The 14,535-nt window shown below is 45.3% G+C and overlaps 1 protein-coding gene and 1 long non-coding RNA gene across 8 annotated transcripts in view; one reads left to right on the top strand and one right to left on the bottom strand.

Annotated features, from left to right (window-relative positions):
* Positions 1-14,535, top strand: part of Mxd (MAX dimerization protein) — a 204,904-nt gene that overhangs the window by 46,249 nt on the left and 144,120 nt on the right. The window lies entirely within an intron of this gene.
* Positions 1-14,535, bottom strand: part of LOC143373700 (uncharacterized) — a 109,306-nt gene that overhangs the window by 17,915 nt on the left and 76,856 nt on the right. Inside the window, exon 3 of one of the 3 annotated variants that reach the window (XR_013086509.1) lies at positions 2,957-3,187. The exons of the other annotated variants lie outside the window; for them this stretch is intronic. This is a non-coding gene — a long non-coding RNA (uncharacterized LOC143373700). Of the gene's footprint in view, positions 1-2,956; positions 3,188-14,535 lie in introns of those variants that run through there. 3 annotated transcript variants of the gene reach the window in all.

Here is a 14,535-nt window from a genome sequence, read left to right as displayed (position 1 = left end):
CGCGAATACAATGTCGAGATTGCTGAAAAGATTTAAATACGATACCTTGTCTCTTAATCCCCGTTTCGTTTTCTGATTTTTCATTTGCAATCTCCCTCCCTCGATCAACAGTCCCTTTGACATCTCAATCTACAAAATATTAACAATCGAACTTCCTCCTCTTATTTTTCTCTCGTCTAATCACATGGACGCCGAGTATCTTCGAATCTCTGGCGAGATTACCGCCTCTGTTACGTAAACAAGCGTTTCTTATTCCACAGCCATCGGCGTATGCATCTTTCATGCTGATTTTATCGCTTGCTTATGAGGCTATCGTGCACTGATTGCACAGGGAACGAAGCAATCTCGTTCTCCGGTTTCTTCAGGAGCTTTCGGGGAAATGTTCACCGAGCGTGTCCAGGGTTTTCAGTTTAGTGGTGGGTAGTTCACGAGGGACATATTTATGCACTGATTAAAACTGGACACTGTACGGAACAGTTTTCATTAAAATTGAAAACTAATGAATTTTTGTAGAGTACAGATTTCACGAATAGAGAAAACCAATTATTTTCATTGGCACCCGAAACCAAATTATTTTAGAAATAATAATTGTTAGCAATAAGTTATCTAAACTTCCCTCCACGTTGCATTTCTATTGGGTCACTGCTCTAAGATTTCCTTTACAGGCATAATAAATAGTTGCCGCCTCAGTAGACCGGTGCAATTCCCCAGCCATTTCACATAAAAAATTATTTTATCACTCCAACACCAATCCTCCTCTCCACCATCTGATCTCTCGACACAACCACACTGGTATTTCAACTCTCAAACAATATCAACCATAGTTTCCACTCGATCGTATCCAATTTCGAGGTCCGAGCCTCATCCAGACCTTCTAAATTGAGAAGGTCATTGGCGTGCGAACCGTTTTGCTTTTTCCGCGACAAAAGGGGGTAAACCGTGGGGGTCGTAAAATTTCCAGCCCTGAAAGAAGTTCCTGCATGCAAGCTGCACCCACTACGTACCGCGCCGTACGTACTTCCGCGATAAAACTTTCATCGTGCTTTAAAGTCTCGTTTACGGACGCGCGGCATGGACCATTGAAGTGGCGACGAGCTGGAAAAATCCACGGTTATCTCTCCCTCGCCCCTCCCCGGCCCTCGAAAGTCCGTTGGCGATCGTCTGGTAAAAACTGTATCCGCGAGATTAAAAACAACCAGTCGAGCATGATTTAACGATCGAGTTTTGGCAAACTCCAGTTGACGGTTCTTGTTGCTTCTTGCCCTGGTCCATTCCGTCGTCCCCGCGCCGCCGATCCCGCTCGCGATCGTCGGAAAAAGTGGCGGCATTTCCGGTCCAGGGAACGAAACGGCAGAAGTTGAGAGGGGCCAACAAACTGGCGGTCGTTAATAAAATTGCCGGAATCTGCGATCCCGGGGCGTCCAATTCGTGTTTTGTTTGCGCTTAGTCGTCGGGCGAGCGTATCGACCAGTCTGGGCGCTGTTACGATGTAATTATGTCATTAAATTGACGAGGCACCGCGTGACTGGCGGGGCAACGGGGTGGGGCGTCGATTCAGCGTTCAAAATGGGGTCGAAAATGCGGAATACACTTTCTTCGTGGGGTGCTTCCTCTTGGAGATAATTGATTTTGAATCTGTTGCGCGCTGCGCCTCTGCTATTGACGCGCCCCAGCCACCGTTTTCGAAGCTCGTTTCCTCGCGAAGGAAAGCCTGTATGGAAAAAGTGGATTCCACATATTTTACTCATTTTTTAACGAGGAATCATTTCTCCTAATTTGCACACTCCTTAATAATTATAACGTTGCATTATTTACACTCGAAATATCGTTATCAAAATCGTGCAATCACCCACACAGACATATTTCTACAGAATTAATTTGGATTCTAAGACTGAGGAGGCTCGAAGCTTGCACACATTGGCTTCAGAGTTCCCTTTTGTCAAATCCATGTTCCGAGACCGACCAGAAAATTCCACGGGGCTATAATTATTATTCGCAACAATTCCCACTGTTCGATCGAAGATCTCCTCGCAGTTAGCAGCGTCTTGAATATCGCAGATATTCTACTTCGATTCGAGAATAACGCGTCTTTCAGGCACACGGACTGTTTATTAGTCTCTGCCAGCTCTAGGCCCGATCAAAGTGCGAACGAGAGCTTTATGACCGCGAATGAATCTAATTTTACCCGCGCCTATCAGTCAGGGCAGCCGGCGCTATTTCCATGGATCTCACGTGGCCGATTTTTATTTCTGCCGGCCGATGAGATATCCCACATGCTTCGATAGGATGTCCACGTAACGGGCATCTTTCCGTCATTCTCGAAATACGAACGAATCCTAGGTATGCACAATCGTAGCGGCTCTCCGAATTCCACGAACGCTTGCTTCTCGTTACCATTTGCTTATTCAACGCGGACACGGACGCTTTGACGGGCAGGGGAAAAACAATCTCTGGTACTGATTTGAGCGAGTCCACGTCCGCGGGAACACGACTCTGCGCCTCTACTTCCGCGTTAATCGCGGTGGAAAGTGTGTTGAAATCGAACAGGCTACATTTGCCAAGCGACATTGCGGGCTCTGTGGTGGAATTAAGTGGATTCAGGCGTTCGGATCGAGGAAAGTTAGAAATCTTGCGACTACTCGCAGCCTGCGTTGGTGATCCTGGGGCCCTGGGAGAGTAAAAGCTACCATCTTCTTTCTTTAAATCCTAATACTCCAATTCACTTATCACAGTGATGCATTCAAGGAATAAATCACTGCTGGCACAAGCTAGGACCTCAGGATATATTTTTAATTTAATTTCGTCGAATTCATATTAGGATACAACCAGAGTTGAGCATTATCCAAATAAATTTATATTCGAATAAATTTTTATTCGAATAATCATCTAATAAATTTGTATTCAAATAATCTTCTAATAAATTTTGATTCCTCCCCTCAGCAACTTACCACAGTTCTTCCAAAAATCCTCAGGGATCGCGAATTCATCTCCTTCCAATAACTCATATCAGCAACGAGAGAGCCAGCACCCATTCCCCTCGAAGTTCCTCGAACGGAGCAGCAAGAAATCCTCAAATGGTTTCGCTAAAACGATGGCGACGACAATAACATCGTTGTCTTGCTCGCAAGCGCGTTTCATCCCACCTTGCGTGCACACTTTGGCGCAAGCCTGCCGCGAAAGGGCCCTTCTGTCAACAGGCAACGATAATAAAAACTTAACGGCCACGATAATAAGAAAGCGGCAAGTTTTATCGAGCGACGGTAATGCATTCTTTGCCGCGTTATCTGCGCGATAAGGCGGAAAATGCGCGAGGAAGCCCGCGCTACTTCCTCGGGATAAGGAATAAAAATAAATCTGGATGTTGGCAGCGTTGGCAGCGGCCGGTGGGCAAGCGTGGCGCGGAATAAGGTCGCAGCTCGGCTCATTAAATCAGCCGTCCAACGAAATCCCTCGATGGGCGGCTGGACAATTGGCCCCTTTGAAGGTCCCGATCCCGCGGAAATCGATTCAATAGCCCCTTTTCAGAGGCTGGTCAAAGGGTGAGCCTTTTGCGGTCTCCTGTCGACGCGGCCTCGACATCATAATTTATCGCGGCTGCTTTTGTTCGAATCTAAACGGGACACGGGGACTTGTTTGAACTCATTTGAATACCACGAGGGTGTTTCACTGTGGTGGTTGGCTGTTGCATGAAGTTCGTAGTGTCTGAACGTATTTTTCTAGCTTTTTATTAAACGGTTCTGAAAGGGGTAGTGGGAGAATATAAGTAGCAAGGTAATAATCACGAATCTACATAACTTTAAATATATTTAAAAAAAAAGCAAGAAATACACATATTAGTTCCCAAAGTTTTCAAAGAAATGAAAACATAATTGGTTAAAAAAAGACCTGAGGAAGGGTAGGGTAGGGTTAGTCTAAGATTCTGCCAAATTCAATTATTTTAATATTACAAATAGGAAGCATTCTGAAGAATTCTATGCAAGCCTTTCTAACACACGTTTTTCTCTCCACTTCTTTTTATACACACCAATGCGAGGCAGTTTGTGAACTTGTGAAAAATACAGTCTCTGTTGCTCGGAGCAGCTTGTATCCCTAGAATACTCCGCTGCGAAGATATCCACGCGGTCAGCAGATTAACGATTTCTGCCTAATTGATTGATTCCCGGTGTGCAAATAGCCGCGTGGCCTTGACCGCGAGTTAAAAGCAGCCGCAGCGCGTACAGCGCGCCTGGCCATTTCGGTTTAATCCGAAGGCTCCCGTTTGATCGGCGACTCGGCCTGGCGCGTTACGATACCCGCCGATGGAATATCGTGACCGAGGCCCGTTCCCGCGTAATAAAGAAATTGATTCGACATTTCCTATCACGTGCCCGGCCGCCATCCAGCGATCCTCGAAGCTCGCGAACGACCGTGGACGGAAGCGTTAACCAAATGAGCCCCTCCCCCGCCGTCGCCCTTAATGGAAGAATCGCCGAATTTTTCGCGTGACCCGCGGCCATTTCGTCCGCCGAATGCCTCTCGTACGCGACGGTAATGGCCACCTGCCCTGTCCTGCTACGTGGCGAGCAACGCGTTCTTTATCGCCCCGACACGATCCGAGACTGTATCGTACATCATCGTTGTTAGAGTCAAATGCACCTTATCGGTGTCCAATGTGTGCGCATGCCGAGGCTGGGTTATTAGAATAGTTTATGGATGCTTGAACGTTGCGAGTATTCTTAGAGTATCGTGATATATCGCGACCAGTGTCGGTTTAATAGGGGAATACAGGTATGTTCGCACTGTTTGGTGGTTGTTTGAGCATTAGATATTGGGGGGAGCAGAGATGGGCAGAATTTTTGTTTAAATAAAATTTCGAATAACGAATAAAAGTTAAAAAATTACTCGCCATCTGTCGAATAAAGCTAACTTGAGTTAGCAAACGAATGACGAATAATCTTTTTAACTTTTATTCGTTATTCGAAATTGTATTTAAATAAAAAGTTTGTCCATTGCTGGGTGAGTGAGATATCAATTGGGCCAAATTATGCAGAAAGACACTAAACCTCAATGATCTGAAATGGAGTAAAGTTGGTTTGAAGATTTTAATTGTTAAAGGAAAGTAGCTCTATTTATACTAGCTATATTTTATTTCTTGTTATTGCCTGACGAGGTTTTCTAAAGGGTTATTTAACAGTGAGTAGTGTAATTAATATTATTTTAAATTTTCTGTAGTTTTTGTTCCTTTTCAAAAACATCTTTTGCAAAATAAATATCACAAAATTCTGAGATCCGTACCGTGTTTAATTAATTTTTTGTCACTTTGAGGGTTGGTAGGTTTCTGCATAATATTCGTGTAACGAGTCGCTGGAATATTTGAGTAAGAAAAATTTGAGTCGCAGTGTCGGTGTAATGTTTGATTATGACAGTGCAAGTTTCGAAGCTATGGTTATTGGAACACTTTAGAAATATTAAAAATTTAGAACTACCCACTCTTCGAATATCGTAGTAGTCCTAATACTCGTCGCGGATAAATCATACTCGATAAATATTCGAGCGAGGAGAAGTTTGGCAGACAGTGCCCAACCCAGTGTAACACTTACGCACAGTGATGTGATACATAGTCAAGCACCTCGCTCCAAGCTGCACGAACTTCTCCGGCGAAGAAAAATTAGCCGCGATTCAGCGCGAAAACATTTCGCAGCCTACAAGATCTATAACCCCAGCATCCGCGGGATTGTTTTTGTACCCCCCTCTCGAAGATAAAATACGCTCCGAAACTTTCTCCCCTGCTCGTTTTAAACACATTCCCGCGGTCCATGGGAGCATCGATGAAACGACAGACGTTAAATCGCCGGGAAAATTATATGAATCGCTCGGGTCCGCGCGCATCCGTTATGCCAGGCGTGCATCCACGTCGCCATTTGCGTAATCCGAACCACGGCTGGTCGCCGTTTTATAACGTCGACAGTTGCTGCTACAATTATTGCAGACCTCGCCGTTGTTCGCCATCGTCCCTCGTGGTTATTGCCATCGTAAAGTGTGACGTACGGAATGGCGCGTGCGGATTCAAATTCACGATCCTCTCTCCTCGTTCGCTTGCTCGATCGATTCCTTCGTTCGCTCGAGAATTCCGCGTCCCTTGCTTCCATTGGAGCACGACAGAGGAACCTGGCAACCGATTATGTTCAACAGCAAGTGTAGATTACGTTGTCAGAAAGTTTGGAAGCAGTGGACACTCGAGGATCTTTTCGTACAGTTAAGGATTAGGTAATAGTAATAATTCTTTATTGCACCACTAGACATTAAGAATAATAACAAGAAGATAAAAAAAACATCATTACATATAAGAAAAGAAGAAAGAGAAAATAGCAGAGTTAGAAATCTTAAAATATAAAGCAGAAAGCTTCCATATAGTTGTGTGTTTGTCAGTCCTCTAAAAACTGTTGAACAATAAACTCTGGGATCACGAAATGTGCCACAGCGCACTATGCCTGACTAATCCAGAAGAAAATGATCATTTTCACAAAAAAAACTAAAAAAAATTATTTTTTTATAAAATCAGAATCTAAATTCCGAGCGAAGCCGAGTAGTAGGTAAAGCTAGTTATACAATTATACAATATATGTAAAAGTAGCAGTACAGTGCAAAAGGCGAGGTCCTCGTGTTCTACCTAAATAAGTGGACGTAGGGAAATTTGGAAACCCGCTGCTTCCAAACTTCATGTTGGTAGTGTAACGCATGGCGGCTGGGGTTTCAACAGAGAATTGTGTTACATGACTGAAGTTAAGTGCTCACTGGCAGGGAAGTATAGTTAGAGTAATAGTGCAGCGTCTAATGCGCCTGCTTAGGCAGAAGATGCAAACGGTGAAGTTTGAATAGTAGAATAATGCTTGAGGTTATTTAAGCCTGAAATAGTGCAGCTCGCCAGATGTGGTTGATTAATTAACATTTTTTTTTGCAATTTTAATACCTAAGTTGATTGAATCCGACGAGGTTGACCACTTGATTTTGCTTCGGTATAAAACACCAGGGATAAAAAGTATGAGGAAACAAGGGGAAGTGGTCCGTCTATGGTCAGACGCGCCACTGTACCAATATCCCTGGAACTATATTCCCTCGTAACTCTCCACACCCTGTACTAAAAAATGTCTGCAGTAAAAATAAATTAACACAAGATCTTCATAACCGTGAACAAATTTAATAAAAATTCTACTCAATAATCCACGCGGTACAAAAGATTTCCTGCCACATAAAGTCCACTGGTCCACCGTCGACAAATTCATTGAACAAATACCAACTGAAATGTCAGCAATTCCGCACAACGATCGCTTCACCATTCAGTTTCCATTTCACTCCAACTTGTTGACTCATACATTAATAAAAGTTAAATACCCTCGCGCCCGAGCTTTTAATCCGCTAAAATTCGCTAGAAACTTTCCGAACTTCGTCCCGACCATTCAGCCAATTAATAACGCGTCTAACAGCGTTCCTCTTTTTTTCCTGTTACAGGTGAGTGTCCAGTTAAAGTTCCTACGACGGTGAATCGCCGACGACCTCAGAGGATTAAGGTAAAGAAGGTGTTCCCTCTCTCGCCAAGTATTTCGCTGCGATGAATATTAATTTCGACCGTCGGCAGATTAAATGAAAGAGTTCGCCCACGATTCGAATTCCCCCTCGCTCGATGCTTTATTAATCAAAGTCCACTGTCGCGCTCCTCAATTATCAAGCCCAACGGCTGGGCGTTTCGCTCCCCTTTCCCGCGGCATAAAAATCCCCGCTGAATCGGGAAAGGTACGCTCGGAGTGCATTAATTTTCTTGGATATCTCCGTGCGTTTTCGCGTCTCTCGAAAACGGATTTCCCCGAAGCAGTCGCTTGTTTCCTGGCTGAAAGGGAGCCGCGGGACGGGAATGGCCAAGAATCGCTGCCCGAAATTCGTCAGTCGCATATTCCACGTTCGTCTTTCGTCGAGGAATCGTCCCTCTCGGTTCGAGCGACGTTCCTCCGCCACCCCCGCCGCCACGGCGATTGCCTTAACGAAACGGGAGATCGGGCCGCGTCTCCGCAAATCCTGCTGGATTTCTTCGGGGACGGCGACGCTCGTCCACGAGGATATTGGAATTTTGAAAATCCCCCGTTCCTCGGCTGGCCTCGCGTTCGCTAGACGACGGCTGAGAAAAGAAATCCGTCGAAACTGCGGCCAGTCTGTTTCCATCGTTCCCTCGCCCTCCCTCAGTCACTCGGAGTCGCCGCTCTTCCGTTCCCCGGTCGCAGATGTTTCGTTTGCACACGGCCCTCGTATTTCTGCGTTGCAAACCGAGCCTGGTCGACCGTGGACATCCACGTTCGTTGGATGGAGGAATTAAGGCGAATGTCCCAATTTCTGCTCATTTAAGAGGTAACTTGTCATAAAGAAGCTGTACAAAATTTGTTTGCGATCAAAATTTGCGGAGTAATTGATTAACTCTTTAATAATAAATCAACCAATTCAAAAACTATTTAAAAAAGATATTTCAAAATGTTTAACAGTAGTAATTTGTAATTAAATATATAATGCTCTAAATGTCCGTATTTCTGCTCATGAAAAATAACATGATAATAGATAAATGCAACACTCGCGTAAATGTTTAAATAATTTAGAATTATTTTGTTGCAACTATAGTACAAACGTAACGCATATAATAATAAGAAAAATACGAAATGATCAGAAATGGGGACATGAGCAGAAATTGGAACATTCACCTTAGAATTGTTGGACGAAGTGACTGGTAAACACTGCTTTTTTACATCATTGACTGAAAGATTTATTTTGTAGTTTTCGCAGATTTCGGAGTAAATTTTGAGTTCTCAGAGGGAACACGGGGGATATAGTTGTTCTAAGAAAACCGCGTGGAAGATGTGTAATATAAACTTTTGCACAGAGCTTGAGCATCGGCAAGAAGTTCCATCGATCGTCTCAGAAGCACCTATGCACTTTCGAAATCAATTTCCCCGAAAACGTAGCCCCGCGCGGAAAACTTTCCCTCTACGCTTTCGCCTCACTCTTCCGCGAGGAACCGCCCCAGCTACCTCAATCTTCGTTCGCGCGGGGCGTTCAGCTCGCGGAGCGCAACTAACCCCAGAAGATTGCTCTCGGATCGAGTGCCATCAAACGGGGGCAGCCAATTTCTAAAACCATAGCTATTCGTATCACGAGTTTAGTGTTGCGCCGCGGCGGTCCCGCTCGAGGAGATCCGGGGGTTGGAAAGCCAGTCACGGGTGGAGGAGACGCGGCGCGCGGAGGGATTGATAAGTAGATCGCGAGGAGAGTATTCGATTTCGCGCGGCGCATCCGGTGAAACGCGTCACGGGAATCGCGGCCGATTCGATTAGGCGGGGCCCGCCCTCGATGCTTTTAAAACTTAATTCCCCGGTCGAAATGAAATCTGTAGGGCAGGGCTGCGGGGGCGGAGAAACCCGTCCTAGCTGGAGGCAGCCGGGGTCGTCTCGCGAAATTCAGGTCGCGCAAGGACGGCGAATTTATGCGCCACTGTTGCGCGAAGACTGCTCTCGGTAACGGCGTTACGCAATCCTGCCTCTTAAATAATCTGTTTTCGGGGTTACGTAACAGACAACCGGGGGCAATCGTATCTGTTTCTGAGATCCTTGTCTGATAGTATATTCCTCATTTCGTTTATTTTTGATCGTATCTGCGCGTCAGTCGGACTCGGTTCTTTTGCGTGCTTATTAAAAGCTGAAGCGTATCTTTATGGCGAGACTGAGGAGAATGAGGAAACACGGAATGTTGAGAAGGCTTTCGTTTTTCGACAGACGCTGTGGGTTGAATTTATTAAAGATATTTTTCAAACCTTGGATGACCTCACGTCGCACTTTGATCGGTTCGAAACGAAAAGATAATAATCAGTGTTCAAGCTTGATTGCGAGATTAATAAATCTTACGAGCTGTGATCGCATGTCTTCAAGAGCAACAGTGATCCACAATTAAGCAGTTCTATTTTCACGATTTTTTTAACCAGTCGTTTAAAGTTTAGATCCTCCTTATCCGCACGCAGCATTTTAATCGGAATTAATTAACCCTCTTCCGTTCCTCATTTCACGAATTGAAACTGTCCCTTCATGTCAATTTCACACAGTGTTGTTATAAGATCGATGAAATGACAAGGTAAGCAGATATTTTCCGATATGTTTGTATTCAAATACATGAGTTAACATTCACATCTTAGATTTTTCACCACTTTCGCATAAAATAAAACGATGCGCAGGGCATACTTGTTTACAAGATTCACAAATAATAGAACAGTATGACTTATTACGGGATAACTGTGTCAAATTGACACGAGGGGTGGATGAGGGTTAATATGTACTAGCTATTTAAATATGATCGAAATGGGAATGAAGATACTTTATCCCTGAATTGCAACCCTAAATTACATCAACCCATCTTCCTCGTCGTAGCATTCTCGAAAATAGCAATTCCTTCGAATAGCAACAGCTTTCTCCACGAGCCTCAGTGGCGTCGCTCTTATCAGCCCCTCGCGCAAGGGCCAAACAAAGCCGACATCGATATCCCTGAACACCGGTTTCCCCTCTCAGCTTGCAGCTTCTTGCCTCCCTGTTTTTTTTTTTTGATTTCCCTCGACGGACGTGTACACCGTGTCTTTTTGTGCGCCCACGTTCAAGGAGTCCTCGCGTCTTCCCACCCCGGCTGGCAAGGGTTCGTTGTCTTTAGAAAGATCCTACGGTCCCTGCAGGGCGTCAGGAGAGCCTTCAGTCAGCGTCTGCCGGTTTCCTCGACGCTGTCTTCGCCGCCCCCTCTGTTCCTCGCGCAGCCGACAATCAGCGACAACGCCTCGGGCCACCGAGTCCGACATTGTATTCCGTCGCTTCTCTTCTTTTTCGGCCTTTTCACCTTCACTGGGAGAAATCCTCGTCGCTCCACCCTCTCTCCTTCCTCTCTCCCTGCCCCCTCTCTGTCCCTCGACCGGCTCGTCGAGTGGCCGTCGTCATCGCGAGAGCCTCGTCCACCCTTTTGCTCTCTATCTCTCCGCTCTATCTCTCTGTCCCTCCTTGATCCGTCGCCTCCTTTTTTCTCTCTCTCCCCAACCACCTCCACCTCGCCAGTCGCTTTTTCTCGAACGGAGCTCGACTAGATTGGCTGGGAATTTCGTGCATTGCCAAGTAATTACCGACTATGGCGGCACAATGACAGGGACCGCACCCTCCCAGGCTGGCTAAGAAAGAAACAACCCTTCCGGCTAAATAACGCAATTCCGAGCCGGCTCCCTCGAGCTCGCGTCGTCGAGGAATGAAAATAAAGCTCCCCACGCCCCTCCTCCGCCTCGCCGCGGGTATTTAAGGGAAAGCGCTCCCTTTGGTCTCCCCCGATGGAGATCCGTTTCCGTGTTCGACGTGGACACTTAGGGGATGCCTCGCGAAGGGGTGGATAGTGGTCGTAGGCTGTGGCTTGCCTCGTGAACGGGAGGTTCGGTTTAAAAGACGGGGTTTTAGTAGTTAGTAGAAAAGTGCAGTGAATTCGTCAAAGCAGTAGACGTCAAAGAAGATACTAGGATTCAGAATAATTTTTGGACGAGTGTGGGGTAGAGTGGGGCTAAAAGTCCGGCGTGTAAATCCCGAATACAAAATCTCCATTCGTAAACAATCGATTGAATATTGCAGCATAACTATGTCGATGGCAAGGGTAATTGGGAGGACCGTAGAGTCGCCAATTGTTTTTGGGCTTTCAAGAAGCGAAAAGAATACGTTAAGATTGTATGTTCCCTTAGTAATGTGTACATGACCTTGTTTATTTCTGAATGATTATATTATCGAACCTGTATTTCGACGTCCCTTACTTATATTTTTGACTAATATTTTTATATTTTGTTAAAGAAGTCACGTTAAAATACTAAAAAGAGTGGTTGTCTTCGTCAAACCATAGCAATTAGTAAAGTCATAAATTATCTTTCTTTTTCCCTGTTCTTTTTTTAACATGAAAATAATTTGACTTTAAGAAATAAGGCCGAAGTGCTTAAAAGAGAGTTATGTATATCTTTACGTTGAGCCAAGATTATTGTGCAATTTTTTGTTCAAGCTGAATCTGTGTTCTGCATTTTCATTCGTTTGTTTAAAAAAGTATGCTGTAGTATTTCAATATTATATACCAACAAAATTGGTTCAACAAATACTTGTTGATTTCATACGAGTTTTTTACTTATTTTGTTTTATGTTACACGCAAAGCTGGTTAGAAGATTTTTTTACCCCAAGCAATGGACTTTTAGCCCCGGAGCAAAGAGTCCATCTTGAATTGACACACATTTTGTGATATGACTCAACAAAAATTAAGACTATTAACCAACAACTTTGTAAAAGTAAAGCATAATAGTTGTAGTTTATACAAAATAACACTGTATACCTCTAGATTGTTATTACTAAATTTTACATTGGTTTATATGAAAAACCGGACTTTCAGCCCCACCCTACACACTTTTAGTCACTGTATGCACGAAGATGGATATCTGTTTTCTCTATCCTCGATAGTACTGTTTCAGAGAGCTTCGAACAGTCTATGTACTACCTATGTTTCTTCCACTAACACTATTCCAGGGTGCTTAATCTTAGTAAGCAAATAAGAAGTGGAAGCTTAAGACACAAGCGTCCGCATGGAGCGCAGGACGGGCGTCGATCACGGCTCCCCCTCGCGTGTGCAGCAGATCTGAATTAAGTAAACATAATTCACGGAAACCGTACAGTGCCGGGCCGATACATGATAGAAGCCTTACAGTCGAGGCATTAACACGCTTCGTTCCTGGTAGGAACTGACACCTTTGAAACGTGGAGCGCTCCAACGACTCGACATCTCCTCGCCCGTCCACGCCGATCTTCCTTTCGTGGGGGAGAAGCTCCGTTCGGGGCCACGGCCATTTCTCCAGCGGAAATTACCGTAAAACCGTCCGACCGCTGGTTTTATGCTAATACTTGGCCTGCACTCTCGATTGAATCTCGCGAACGATCATCATTTCCTATCAGCCCCGTTAATTCCCTCCGCGTAACGAAGGCAAATGTTGCGAGCCGCGTTATTTGCTCGGTATATCCTGGTTTGCGTTCAATTAAGCGGCGCGCGCTCGCTCGAAAGTGGCGCTTTCAACGATTCCCAACTTAATTCGGCAAATATTTCCGACGTACGATATTAATCCCAGCTGCGCCCGGTGTCTGCAAATATTCGACGCGGCCCGCGGATCGATTGCCTCGAACAAACGGCTAATGAATTATTATTCTCGGGCAACGGGGGGATACGTATGTAGCTCCGATGGCGTCGAGAATTTGCTCGGCTGATATTCGTTTCTACCGGGAATCGAAATGCGAAGCTAAAACAGCTGGCATCTGTTTGGTGCTTAGGGAAAACCGGGGAGACGATGTCCACTTCGTTTTCGGGGGGTGACTGTGTGTCAAATATATTTCAAGATTGTTAAATGTTTATTAAAACTGTGTTTAAGCAGTCGACTTTTTGATAATTAAAATTGTATTACACGCGAAGGGGGTTGTGCCAAGTTCGTAATGGTAAAATACTCAATGAGTAATGTAAACTGTCAGTTTATATCGCGAAACAGGAGCAACGAATTATTGAAATCGTAAATTTTAAATATGTACCGTGTCTATTAGTGGTAATTGGTATTCATAACCGAATTTCAGGTGTAATTGTAAATAACGCTTCCACAGCATGTACTACTTATTCGTGTCTGATCTCGCATGGGGCGTTTCTACTTGCTAGCTCCATGCACATATTAAGGGGTTAGACCACATTGGCCAAGTCAAGAAATATCGCATCTTTTCGCAGTTATCTACAACTGACAATATCGCTGCTTCTTCATACCCCTAACGAACCCACCCCCAACTGCACCTCTAAAAATTCAACCACCAAACTACCTTCCACTTCGAAATTCCTCAAGACTCTCCTTCTTAAGAAACTCCAACATGTTTCCACAATGGAATCGAAGACACCAAACATTCGGTGCACAGAATAAAGCTCGCCATCGCGGTTCTTCGTGGGATATCGATTCCCCAGCTGCTGTATAAACAGCTCGGGCTGGACAACGCTCCGGAGCGGACGAAAAATATCCCCAGACCTCCCCGACTACGCGAAGCTCATCCGTTGACTAGAATTTGAATGAATCGCGGTTGAACGATGACGCGGGCCGCGCTGGAAGCACCGGAAACGCGGGCATGGCTTCCGTGTCGAGCGGGCGTCCGCCATTACGGTACCCGGAGGAATAACCGGTCGACCAAGTTATTCTTCGCCGAGCTATTCCTCGTCTGTTCTCAGGGAACACCGGCACGCTTCGCCGCTGTTTTATGGGCGAGTCGTTGCCGCGAACGTGATCGCGGAATTTATAAATGTTTACCGTTCTGGAGCCATTTCTTCGGATTACGGGGGCTATGCAGCGGCCCCTGCTACGTACGAACCGCTGACGACGTGGATGCTGCGCCTTTTCATAGCGTCCCGTGAGTGGATTCCGCTTACCGCAGGAATTTCTGTGGGAACAGGGATAACGTTGCGGC

This window comes from Andrena cerasifolii, chromosome 10 (assembly GCF_050908995.1).
Source record: "Andrena cerasifolii isolate SP2316 chromosome 10, iyAndCera1_principal, whole genome shotgun sequence".
Classification (NCBI taxonomy): Eukaryota; Metazoa; Arthropoda; class Insecta; order Hymenoptera; family Andrenidae; genus Andrena; species Andrena cerasifolii.
This window is presented reverse-complemented; position numbering and strand designations above follow the sequence as displayed.